The sequence below is a fragment of the Phyllostomus discolor genome, chromosome 8 (assembly GCF_004126475.2).
Source record: "Phyllostomus discolor isolate MPI-MPIP mPhyDis1 chromosome 8, mPhyDis1.pri.v3, whole genome shotgun sequence".
Lineage (NCBI taxonomy): Eukaryota > Metazoa > Chordata > Mammalia > Chiroptera > Phyllostomidae > Phyllostomus > Phyllostomus discolor.
This window is the reverse complement of record NC_040910.2, coordinates 35,773,750-35,787,285: the sequence shown is the minus strand read 5'-3', so window position 1 is coordinate 35,787,285 and position 13,536 is coordinate 35,773,750. Positions and strand designations below refer to the sequence as shown.

Here is a 13,536-nt window from a genome sequence, read left to right as displayed (position 1 = left end):
GACCGGGCACCCTAGTGGCTGATAACACTTAAAACCCTGACACGAGAGCTGGACACCAGTTTGTTCCAAGACCAGGATGGTGGACAAGCCAATGGGAATAGATCTGTCTGGCCAGAAGGGAGGTAACCAGGCTTCTACAGATCTACTTTTAAACCAACTTTCTCCTTTATTCTCACTCCCCAATTAACTGTACACGTCTTCTGTTTCAGGAGGGGCAGGGCCGGCTCCTCACTCTGTCACTCCATCACCTTCTCCCGGGAAACTCGGCTCTGCTCTCCTAGAATTGGAGTGAGAATTCTCCCACCACCAAAGGGAATGCTTCCCGGGCAGGCCTCCAGCCCTGTGGCTGACAGGAAAGACAGGTTCGATGCCACTGCAGTGCCGAAACCAGCCCCTCACAATGGGCACCCAGCCTGTGCAGGAGAAGCCAGGCCAAGGCCCCCTGACCGCAGAGGGCCCTTCTCCCGGAGAGAGAGGGCGGAGCCAGTTGCCTCAACCTGTGTCACTTGAGACAGTCTGCCACAATCTGGGAGCCTCAACTTCCCGCCCCACCTGTGAAAAACGAGAACAGTGCCTCCAGCATCTGGGAGGAAATCAAGTGTCCCCTTCCCCTGCCCCCCTGTTCTGCTTTATCTTTAAATCCTCACCCGAGGATGTGTTTATTGATTTTAGAGAGAGAGGAAAGGAGAGATGGAAAGAGAAACATCAATGGGAGAAACACCCACTGGTTGCCTCCTGTGCGTGCCCTGACTGGGGATTGAACACATAACCTGCCGAGTACAGGACGACATTCCAACCAATGGAGCAACCCAGCCAGGGCCCTGTCCCCCTATGTTAGATGGGGGCTGGAGAGCTAAGTAACACAACAGGCCGCTCTGGCTGCTCAGCAGCCACCATTGAGCAAGCATCTGGGAATTGAGGTTGTAAGAGAACCTTCGACCAGATCTAGTACTACAACTACTGCCTCTAGAGGAAATCAAGATGTTGACCATGGGTGAGCCACTAAATAACTGAAATCACAACAAAACCAACTGCAACAATACAGGGGAACTGAGAAACCAACGCATTCCACCTAGAGGCCTGCTTGGTTGGCCACAGCGAACCCACGCCTGGGTTCAGGGCTGAGCCTGCCCCACACCACGCCCCAGAGCCAGGACCCGCCACAGCCCGCCTCCCACACGACCCGGCCCCTCATCACACTCCCAGTGGACACACCGCCGCGATCCTGCTCTCTGCTGAGCCCAAATCTCAGTCTTGGAGCCCTGCCCGGGGTGGGCAAGGACGAGTGTTGCGAAAGCTCCCTGAGGTGGATGGACCCTGGCCAGCCTCTGTGCCCAACCTCCGGGGCTGCTACAGGTCCTTCAGGCCTGGTTCCAGGTGTCCCGGATCTGGCCCCGAGCCACGACAGTGCAGACCCACATGGGAAACAATTTTGTACCAACGCAGCAGACAGAAGGGAAGGGGCACCACAGAACACAGACACCAGTGTTCCTAAAAACCTGACGTTCCACACACGCCAGGCTCTTGCCAACGAACTGAACAGAATAAGCTTCACGCGCTGCCTGTAGAGAACCTCGGGCCTAACTGAGCTCCCGCCTGGATCCTACATCCGGCACTTGTTTATGAAAAAAGCACGTAATGTGCTCCAGAGCCACACTCAGGTTTCTGTGCTTTACGATTAAATGAATGAATCAGAATTTGCTTCTTTCAGGACAATGCGAAGAAACATCCAGCCGTCTGACACCGAAGCCTGATGGAGAGATGGTGCTCAGGACTAAGCCCATGAAGTTAGATCAGTTCGCCGTGTTAAAATTTTAAGTGTTTGACATACGTTAAATAAGTCAAAATAAAACGTGTTATGGGTTTTTTAAAAACCTGCTGAGTGACTGGAGTGTGAGGGAGATAGACAAGTTTCCCCCAGAAAACACAAACTCAGCCAAAGTAAAGAGACTACAGACTCATAAAGGAAGATCTTTTAAGCACACAGTGAAACCTGAGCCCGGCGGGGGAGGGGCCCTTGCCTGAGGCTCAACCCACTACCGGGAAGTACCTCTCCGTGCAGGAGGCCACTTAAGGAATGTCCTGCCTGATAACAGCGGGGCTGGGGATGAGCTCGGAGATGGGAGAGGGGTGGTGAAAATGAGCGGTCACCCCAGGCTGAGTACAGGATATTGGGGTGTCCACTCTTGGATGTCACTCCTCACATGGACAGTGTGGCTGTTGTAAGCCAAAGTGACAAAACAGGTGTGGCTCAGACACAGGCCAGATGTCCCACGCACCTGAGTTTTAAGAGAAGCGAAGGATGAGGAGGGTGCTCGGTAGGCCAGGACACACGGGCCGCGGCTGCACAGCTCTGGTGAGCCCCTGCCTGCCTCGAGGCCGGCGGGCACCACCGCGTGGAATCTCTCCCACCAGGCTGACAGGCAGACTGCACTTGCTTCGGGGCCAGCAGGAAACTAGAATCTTCCCGGGGGGAAAAGGCAGTGGGATGCTCACAAGCAACAAAATCACATCTAACTACCTCACTAGAACCGTTCTAGAGCAAATGGACAAGAGAAAAACAAGGCCCTGACCAGGTAGCTGAGTTGGTTAGAGTGTCAACCCAACACACCAAGTTTGTGGGTTCAATCCCTGGTCAGGGCACGTACAAGAATCAACCAGTAAATGCATATAATAAGTGGAAAAGCACAATCAATGTTTCCCTCTCTCTCAAATCAATAAGTAAAAATTTTTAAAAAGAGAAAAACAGAAAGCCAATGCAATCGGCAGCCTCCCGAAGACTAATGTTCCTTCAGGAAAGTTCTAACACCTACCATTTATCGAAGACTCACGTGCCAGGCACTGGCAAAGCACCTCACAGACATTTATCTCATTTCACCCTCACAATAATGTCATCAGCACCATCTCCTCCCTTTCACAGGGGAGGACACCGAGACCCTGAGAAACGTCCCCAAGGCCACAGAGCTCAAAAGGGACAGAACTAAGAGGTGAGCTCCAGTGGGTCTGGTTCCAACAGCTATGCTCTCTCCTCCGTCTTCTACAGGAAAAGCGTGCATCACTCAGGGGGAGGGGGAGAGGCTCGACCGGTGACCTCCTCACTGCTCCTTGCTAGTGAAAGCTGGAGTCACGAGAGGTGAGTGTGGTGGTGGTGGTTTGGGCACGGAAGGGAAATGAAACGGGCATTCCAACAGCAAAGCATCAAGTGAGGGGCTCCCCCAGGATCGGGGCTACAATTATTCTCATTAAACACTTTTACAAATGTCCCAAAGACTGCACGGCAAAACCCTCAGGGCTGCAAATGAACTCCAGCTTCCCAAGTATGTGACCTTGGGCAAATGACGTCACCTCTCTGTGCCTTAGCGTCTTTACCTCTGAAGTGAAGAAGACAACGGCTCCTACTCCACGGGATGACCTGAGGCTTTGACGAGGCAATGCAGTTCTTTCTAACAGCGCCTTGGTGTTTCAGAGTCACGGAGCTCCTCTTCCTAGAGATTGATTCCTCTGAGAAATGGCCCTAGGAAAGAATTTTAAAAATGCACCTCGAATACTGAGCACTGTGCCTGGCACAAAGCACTCAGTAAATATTAGCCTTAAAAAAAAAAAAAAAAGGAGCCAAACTCCAGGTAGTGACAAGCCAAACCTATGGAATGATTACAAGGGAGACTTCCTGTAAGTAGAGGGGAAAGAAGCCAGTCAATTTTAACACAGGCAAGGGCAGTGCGATACATTTAAGGATTCAAGACTGTGCAAGAGCTCTGTGGTAACAGCCAGAATCCAGGAAAGGGGCCTCGACGTCACTGCAGATCAGACTGTTATCCAACCATGCTCACCAAGGCCAAAGCAAACAAACAGAAGATCATTTTGTCCAGCACCACTGCAGAAGTGCTAAAAACAAAAAGAAACACACTGCTACCTACCCCCTAAAAACCTAGAGACCTGTCCACACTGGGAACACTGGTCACTGCCCAACGAGAATGATTACTTGTAAACATGGGAGACAGTCACCTAAATGGGCTGGGGGCGGGGGCAGGGCGGGGGTGGGGCAGGCAGCCTGCCAAAGCGGCCAGGGCAAGCAAGCCCAGGGGGCCCTGTGAGAATCTAGCACATGGGAGCGATAAGGTGGGACGCTAACTTCATCACCAACTCTTGAAAGGACAGCAAAGGGAGCACCTGCTAACACTCACGTGAGACCAGAAGAAGAGGTGCCTCTGTACCCCAAAAAGAACGCAACATAAATGCATGACTAGGTTTGGGCAATTGCTTGAATGCAGCAGTGGGGTCCCCCGGTTCAGATCCAGAACTATTTTCATCAACCCCTGTGTGAGGGGTCTGAAGGCGAATGCACGTGCAACAACTGAGGCTGCAGAAGTTGGCCACTCCTCCCCAGAGAGGTGACCAGTGGCAGTAGCATGTGCCCTTCAAGAGGGACGCAGCCAGACCCTCCCTTGCTATGCAGGCTTCTAAAGGCATGAGTTTGGCCTGATACGACAAATTTTCATGTTTTCCAGGAGTTCTCTGAGCTCTAGAGATGACATCAAGAAGTATAAATCCAGAGACACACAACATGAAACTATTAATAGAAGTATATGACAGGGTTCTAGGTTTCTTTCTAAGAACACGCAAATGCTTCCAAACGCCTCACCCTGGGCTTGAGTGTTTACAGGCATGGCACGCTGTATTCTAGAGATGGCTCGGAGAAGAATCAGATATGTTGGTCCCCAATTAGGGAATGAACTGGGTTTAGCATTTACCATCCAGTCCACAATGTGCTGCTCGTCTGTCCTGTAATTCTTCTGCACACAACCACAACCAGCACGCAGGCCAAAGTCCCTCAGTGGGGGGAGGGGGGGACCAGACAGATTTGAGTATGCAGCCCAACCCTTCTAGCCAACCCATGCTAACTCGTGGGGCACACACCTAGCACACCCTAAACCCTGCCCTGGCCTTAGAAAACAATTGCTTTGTGTCTGAGCACGCTTCAGGTATGCCATGGCCTGGCTTAATGCCATGGCATTAAGTATAAGCTAGGAACTGACCTGGTCACGTGTCTTCGTTAGGATTTAAAATTAAAAGTACCCTATGACTCAGCAACTGCCCTTTCTTTGGTATCTACCCTACAGCAGGGGTCCCCAACCCCTGGGCCACTGCCCAGTACCTGTCAGTGGCCTGTTAGGCACAGGGCTGCACAGCAGGAGGTGAGCAAAGCTTCATCCAGCTCCCTATTGCTTGCATTACCACCTGAGCTCCATCCCCCCCACCCTGCCCTCCGTGAAAAACCTGTCTTCCACGAAACCTGTCCCTGGTGCCAAGAAGGTTGAGGACCGCTGCCCTAGAGAGAAGCACTCGCCTGCATTACAAAGAGGCAAGTGTAGCCAAGTTTATTTTTAACAACATTTGTAACTGTAGAGGATTTAGAAATAACTTCAAATGTCCACCAGCTAGGGGAAGGCTAAACCATTGTTTAGCCTTCTGATTCTAAGAAAGGCCTTTCAGGAATTAAACAAAATCAAGAAGACCTCCATAAGGATAGGAAGCAATGACCAAGACATGCCCTTGTGGGGCAGGGCGGCGGGGGGACCACTCTTGCAGGGCAACGCGCTGCACTGCTTTCAAGTCCTACAGGTGGACGTGAGCACATGTAAGCACAACTGAAAAATACCAACAACCTTGTGACCGCAGTTGAGCTCTGGGGAAGGGCTGGATTAGGAGTGGTTGTCAAGGAAGATGTGGTTGCTCTGGACGGTTTGCATTTTTTCTCCTGGGTACGTGTTCATGTACTACCTGTGTGATAAAATTTCACTTAACCATTTACTGGAAGGAACTTGGAAGGAAGGAAGGAAGGAAGGAAGGAAAGAAGGGAGGAAGGGAGGGAGGGAGGGAGGGAGGGAGGAAGGAAGGAAGGAAGGAAGGAAGGAAGGAAGGAAGGAAGGAAGGAAGGAAGGAAGGGGGGAGGGAGAGGGAGGGAGTGAGGTAGAAAGAAAGAGAAAGAAACTGACCCTGTTCCTCTCAGTAATATGTCTGGGGGCACATGCTTCCCAGGAGGCAGAGAGCTCAGCAGTGCAAAGCACTGGGTTTTGCAACACGGATCTTGTTTCAATAATACAAGCCCAACTCTGCAACTCTGTGGATTGTTAAATTTATATGCTAGTTCAAGGAAGAGGCAGGAAAAAAAGAGAAAGTGTGTTGGGGGCTTCTGGGTAATCCAAAGGGATGTCCTAGGAATCATTCCAGTTCTTCCAGCTGAGGATTCCAGCTCTCCGACACAACGAGTATGCATGCACACACACACACACACACACACCCCCCAATAATGGCAGCCCTCGCCCAATCACACTTATTCCTAACATTAATCTGGATCCTGTGGACACTGAGAAAACCCTGAACACTCCATTAGACAGACTCCAAAACATGACTGACTCACCAGGACTACCTAAACCATTAGGGTACTGGTTTTTAAACACATACCCCCTCCCCCCTTCAAAGCACTATGTACAAAGTCCTCAGGAACACAAAATTCTAACATTCAGAACCTAGTTGGCAAAACCAACCTAGCGTGATAGAAATCGGAGCTGTAGGCCTTCTGACTGAGGGGAGGATAATCTGGAAACAGTCACGAGGAACATTTCTGGGGTGATGCAAATGCTCTGTCTTGAAATGCATTTGTCAAAACCAATTAGCCAGCACACTTCAGATCTGAGCATTCCACTGTATGCAAATTATACCTCAAATTAAAAAAAAATGAACTGCTCAAGCACAGTTTCGCTACCAGCTGCAGCAGAACTTTGAGATGTCCTATCAGACATCTGAAATCTCTGTTATGCTATGTAAAGAGCACAGAGCACCATAGCGACAGTCGCCATAAAAATAGATAACAAGATTAAAATGGATAGAGGACACACGAATTTAAGAACAGCACACCAAGAGCAACTCATTTTCGGCAGAGGAAAAATAGAAAGAGGAGAGGGAGTTTCTCATTCCCCCTGCGCACTGAAAAATGCTGAATGTGGTTGTTTTCACTAAAAGTGTTTTATGACTTCCCAATACTCAAAGGACAAAAAAGGCTGAAAACTGTTATTTCTTATTGTATTTTGCTTTAAAAAAAAAAGGAGAAGCAGCATATGGCGGTTTAAGTTTTTCCCACACCATCTCTGTGGCCCAGGGAACCCATTCGTAGCGACTCAGCACGCAAAGCTGAGGTGCCTGACTCTGAGTGGGACCCCAACAGCACTGAGGTCCAGAACCGCTGGGCCCTTCAGCACCAACGCACAAAGATTTCCAACTTTAGTTCTAAAATTACCAAGTTCTGGCCCTGGGCAGCCTGGCTCCATTGGCTGAAGCATCGTCCTGTAGACCAAAAAAAGTTCTGGGTTTGATTCCTGGTGAGGGAACATACAAGAAAGCAACCAATAGATGTTTTTCGTTCACATCTCTCTCTGTCTCTGTCTGTCTCTCTGTCTCTCTGTCTCTCTCTCTCTCTCTCTGTCTCTCTCTCAGAGCAATGGAAACATATGTCCTCAGGGGAGGATAATAATAACAATAATGATAATTTTTAAACAAGTTCTGCCTATATTTTTACATACTTCTAAAACTGTCATTTTCTAGGTCATGCACCCCAAAACTGCTTCACTCCACGTGACAAGAGAGCACTTTCTTGCCAGATACTGATTGCTTGAACGCCAAAGTGGGAGCCCGGACCTCGCAGGGAGGGAAGCCGCCCTGTGCCGTTCCCCGGCAGCGAGGGGGACCTGGCTCTCCTTGCAGAGCACCCTCAGGAACGTTCGCCACGTGATCCAGCCCTGGCAGTGCCCCTGGCCGCAAAAAAAAAAAAAAAAAAAATCCAAAAATATCAGGAAGAAAACCTAAAAATTTTAAATCATCAGGGTAGCTTCTAAATAAACCATAAGTTTAAGTAAGCTTCAGGCAAAATTGAACTAATCACATTTCTACATGTAAGCTATAAATAGTAAAAATGCAAAATGTCTAACTCAAACCACAAACTCATTCTCTGATATAAACTACATACATGCATTTTGAGAAAATCCCACTCAAAAGTTTCTTTAAATTTATCCACCTCTTAAGAGTCCTCTTTGCCGCTAAACCTACGGAGCAATCACAAGGCTCAGTGTCTTCCCAGGCGTCAGGACGGCACACAGGGTGCTATGCATGGGGACGTAAATCCCTAGTGTTGGAAAGAGGAAGGCGACGGTCAAGGGCACTGCCAGGCCCTCCACAGCCAAGCAGAGGGCCCATCATTCCAGTAAAGGGCCCCATCTTGGTTCATTCATTATACTGACTAGAACTGCCAATACACACATTAGTCTTCTCTGTGTCAATCCATTTTATTTACTACCATTTGCCATTTCCACCCAAGCCCCATCATTTTCACTTTCTTAAAGACCAAATTCAGCCCTGGGTGTTGTGGCTCAGTGGGTGAGGAGTCATCCTGCAGACTGAAAGGTCACTGGTTCGATTCCTAGTCAGGGCACATGCCTGGGTAGTGGGCCAGGTCCCCGGTTGGAGGCAACTGATCGATGTTTCTCTTCCTCTCTTTCTCCCTCCCCTCCAAGAATAAATAGATAGATAGATAGATAGATAGATAGATAGATCCTTTAAAAAAAAAGACCAAATTCAATTTTCAGCAGCCCTCTGGCCACAGACTGAATCCTGACCCACCTTGGAACGGTTCTCTTTACCCTTTCTAAAGGGACCCTAGACAGGTCTCTGGAAAATGTTGGAACCCGTCTATAAACATTTCTGAAAGCGCTTACACAATGATGTTGACTCAAAGACTACGCAACTGGAGGTGTAGCCTCTACTCCACATCATCCTTCAGCCGTGACAAGTTACCTAGCAGCCTGACCCTAAGAGCCAGAAAGGACTTCGGAGATCAGCCTAATTCCTGTCCTTCTCTTCTCCAGTGTTCCCACCCAACAGCATTCAACCCAACTTGAATACCTCCCACAACAGGAAGCTCACCCTTTCACGGGCAAACATTTCCACTGTTGGGCAGCTCTGCCAACTGGAAAATCCTTTTTCTTATTGAACTGAAATCTGCTGTTCTAGTCTTTCAGGTTAAAAGCAACCGTAAAGCTCATCAACTTCTGTGCACTCATTCTCCAGATGAGGAATCCGAAGCCGGGGAGGATGAAGCCATGGTTCCATCCATCGGTCACATTCCCACACCCAGGAGCAAAAATGAATAAGTCGACTCTCTCCTACACTTGAGAACCATGAAAACATCTGAAAGCTCTGTTGGGTACCCACCCCATGAGTACATGTAGTCTCTCCTGATTCTACTACACCCTAGTCACCTTTCCATGGATGGTCTTGCTTATTTATGTTTCTTGTAAATCATGCCCTTCCCCAGTGGTCCAAATGTCCATGACCAGCAGGAGTCATTAAAACTAGATCCTATGATTGGATGGATGAATCCCCGAACCAATTGTGAACTGGATTCAATTTCTAAAAGCCTCACCCCACTCAGGGCTCACATTAAACTCACCAACAATAGAACAATCTCAAAACTTTTTCCCCCAGGATCTGCCCCTCCTCAGTGCACCCAAAGTACCACCGGGGTTACACCATGCCTGTCTGTTCACCTGTGGGTCTGCCCCTTTCAAGTGGATCATCAGTTTCAGGTCAGGGACTATGTCATATTTTGTGATTCCAGTGAGTCATCCAGTACGTGACACAAAGCAGGTAGGGACCCAAGATTCACCACTGTACGAGTCATCTAGTTTACCCCATCCTGTCCCTGAACAATAACATGTTTTTTAAAATAGCAGTGTTTAAGGGGAGAAAAAAAGACAAGCCACAGACTGGGAGAAAACATGTGCAAAAGATCCAGCTGATGAAGGACTATCATCCATAATATACAAAGAACACTTAAAACAGTAACAAATCAGACAGACATCTCACTCAAGAAAACCTACAGATGGCAAAAAAAAAAAGAAAAGAGCCCTTGAAAAGATCAAGGTCATCACCTGTCATTAGGGAAATGCGGATGAAATCGAGGTATCACTACACACCTATGAGACTGACCGAGGCCCGGAACACTGCCGAGAGCAAACGCTGACCAGGGTGTGGAGCAACAGTGGCTCTCACTCCTTGCTGGTGGAAACGCAACACGGTGCAGCCACTCTGGAAGACAAAAAATTAAACATGCTCTCACCCTTCGATCCAGCAATAGCACTTCCTGGTATTTACCCAAAGGAGCTGAAAACTTGTGTCCATACAAAAACCTTCACGCAAATATCTACAGCAGCTTTATTCATAACTGCCAACACTTGGAAGTAACCAAGATGTTCTCCGGCAGGTAAATTTAGGATAAACTGTGGTACATCCAGACAAAGGAATACTATTCAGCACTAAAGAGAAATTAGTTATCAAGTCATGAAAAGCGATGATGGAAGCTTAAATGCATATTAGTGAGTGAGAGAAGCCAACTGAAAAGGCCCCACACTGGATGATTCCAACCATGTTAACACTGTGGAAAACTGCCGAGATCGTAAAGAGATCGCTGGCTGCCAGGGGCTGGGGTGAGGCAGGGATGAACAGGCAGAGCACAGAGGTTTGTGGATAGCGAAAGCACTCTGTATGATACCAATGGTCGATACATTTCATTACACATTTGTTCAAACTCAGAATGTACACCAGCAAGAGTGAGCCCTAATGTGAACTGCGGACTTTGAGTGGTGACAATGTGTCGCTGTTGGTTCATCAGTGGTAACAAAGGCACCACCCTGACAGGGATGCTGACAGTGGGGGAGGCTGTGCATGTGTGTGGGGTGGGGTGTTATGGGAAATCTGTACCTTCCTCTCAATTTTGCTATGAACCTAAAACTGCTCCAAAAGTAAAATATATTTAAATATACATATATACCTGTGTTTCCACACTGTGATACACGGACTTATAAAAAAATACAAATGATAAATTTAATGTGGAAAAAAAGAATGTCACTCAACTCGATCTATCTAGAAGCAACCAGTATTAAGTATTTCAGTATTAAAATTAGTAATTTCTTCCAGTCATTTTCTATATACTTTTGTTTCTTTAAGATTTGAAACCATATTATAGATACATGTTAACTTTTTCAAAAAGTGTTCAGTTTATTTGCATTTAGCACAATTATTTTTTTAATCCTCACCTGAGGACATTTTTTCTTCATTGCTTTTAGGCAGAGAGGAAGGGTGAGAGGAAGGGAGGGAAACATCGATGGCAGAAAGAAGAACCAGTTGGCTGCCTCCAGCACATGCCTGGACCCAGGACCAGCACCCGGACTGGGGGTGGCACATGCCTGTACCCAGACTGGGGATCAGATCCACAACCTGGGCATGTGCCCCGACCAGAAATCAAACCCACAAACTTTCAGCCACAGGATGCTGCTCCCACCAACCGAGCCACACCAACCAGGGCTGCACCTTAACCTTTAGCCAGAGACACTTGCCCGTGTTATTTTCAAATTATTCCTGACCACTATTTCTAATGGCCACCACATAATAATTCCATTATAAAGGCACATTCATAGAATTCACTCACAGACTACTGCCAGCCAGCTCATATACCACTGGTCATTTAATTTATTTCCAATTTTTTATATAGTTAAAAAAAACTCTGAATAATCTCTGTGCATAAAACATCATCTACATTTTAGATATGGTCTCAGCTATATCTCTAGAAGTGAAATTATCCGATCAGAATGTAAGAACATTTCAACGCATTATAATTCAAATTTTAAAAACTAAATCAGACTTCATACGTATCTCTTACTGAATTTCTTTTTTCAACTTGGACCCTCATTCTGGGTGATGTTGAACCTTGATTCACCTACCAGATAAGCAATCCCTCCCACCACAACAAGGCTGACAAAACATACCTTCTGGAGCTTCATCTACAACACTGGAAAAAGTGTTGAACAGCTCAAAGCCGAGAATAGAATCCGATGGCAATCACTCTCAGACCCCCTTCCAGGCTGACTCAGTGCCACTAATTAACAGTTTTTGCCTATTAATAACACCATCAAATTAAGTAACACCATCCAGCCCACATTCTACCACTTAGTTAATATGGACCGGCAGAGCCTGAGAAGCTCTTCAAGACCTCCCTACCAAGCCAAAGCGCACCATAGCTGCTACCTCACAGTAACCGAACCGTCATATAAAACAGGAAATAGGTTTCATTTCATCCAGTTCGGCAGACTCCTGGTTATCCTTGCATCCTCGGGCCACACGCTTTTTAGCAAAAAACACAACAGTTTCAAATGTTTTGATGTTATAAAAGCAGTATTTTAAGATTTTATTTAGTTTTAGAGAGAAGGGAGGGAAGGGAGAGAGAGGGAAACATCAATGTGTCAGAGAGACATTGATCGGTTGCCTTACACAACCCCAACTGGGGACCTGGCCCACAACCCATGTGCCCTGACTAGGAATCAAACTGGTGACCCTTTGGTTCAAAGGTCAATGCTCAATCCACTGAGCCACACCAGCCAGGGCACTAAAAGCAATATCTTAAAATAATCAGCCCTGGCTGGTGTGGCCCAGTGGATTGAGTGCCAGCCTGCGAACCGAAAGGCTGCCAGTTAGATTCCAGATCAGGGCACGTGCCTGGCTCACGGGCCAGGTCCCCAGCTGGAGGCAACTGATCAATGTTTGTCTTCCTCTCTCTCTCCCTCCCTTCCACTTCTCCTCTTTCCAAAAATAAATAAATAAATAAAATCTTAAAATAATCCGATAGGCAACCTGTGAAAAACAGGGTGGCTTTTGCTCCACCCTGCTCACCTGTCACTCACCTGGGGAAGCGTAACAGGTGGTTATGGACTCCCAGGGTAAACCAAACTGTCTCAGGACCACGGGGACCTAAACTTACTCACTTCGGCTGGTCCTAAAAGCAGCCGAGTTTTCCAGAAGCTGTCTGCATTAACACCTGCACTTGGACCCGTTCTTCCGTATTGCGATTCTCTGGGTCCTGGAGGCCTACCCTGGGGCCACCCTAGGAGTAAGGACGTAAGAGAAGAAATGGCACCGCGCCTCTCCAAGCTATTCCTTTATCACTGACTCATTGAACCAACGCTCCTGAGAGTCTAATGTCGGACGGCACTCGGCAGTCATGACTCCCACCTCACCAAGTTATGACCTCGACATCGTTCTTATACCTGCCAGGAGCCGAGATTCAACCGGGGCAGCCAGTAGTAGTAGTGGAATGTGGGAAGGCTTGGGAGATCTTGAGATCCCTAGAAATGTGCCTCACTACAGAGAATGTCTCAAAGTCCTCCAATTAGTGCCATTCCAATCGATCCAAAAATATTGTAAAGTCTCAGCCAACAGCAACTCAGAAAGGGCTGTTGACTTGCCTGAAACAAATCATGTGCACACAAGTGTCTGAGGTCCCATAATGCCAGGCCCCTCTTGAAGACTCAGGTCGCAAACCCAAAGATCTGCTGGGCTAAGCAGGGAGCGTAAAGCAATTGGATTGAGGCAACAGAGAGCACGAGGTCAATGAAAACTGACTCCCATGCCTCGGGAGCAGCCACCACTCAG

General features: G+C 47.8%; 1 protein-coding gene across 3 annotated transcripts in view; it reads right to left on the bottom strand.

The window, feature by feature from the left end:
• Positions 1 to 13,536, bottom strand: part of ZNF395 (zinc finger protein 395) — a 40,883-nt gene that overhangs the window by 23,276 nt on the left and 4,071 nt on the right. The window contains exon 2 of one of the 3 annotated variants that reach the window (XM_028520457.1): positions 3,370 to 3,514. The exons of the other annotated variants lie outside the window; for them this stretch is intronic. The gene's annotated coding sequence lies outside the window, so the exon portion shown is untranslated. The remainder of the gene's footprint in view (positions 1 to 3,369; positions 3,515 to 13,536) is intronic. 3 annotated transcript variants of the gene reach the window in all.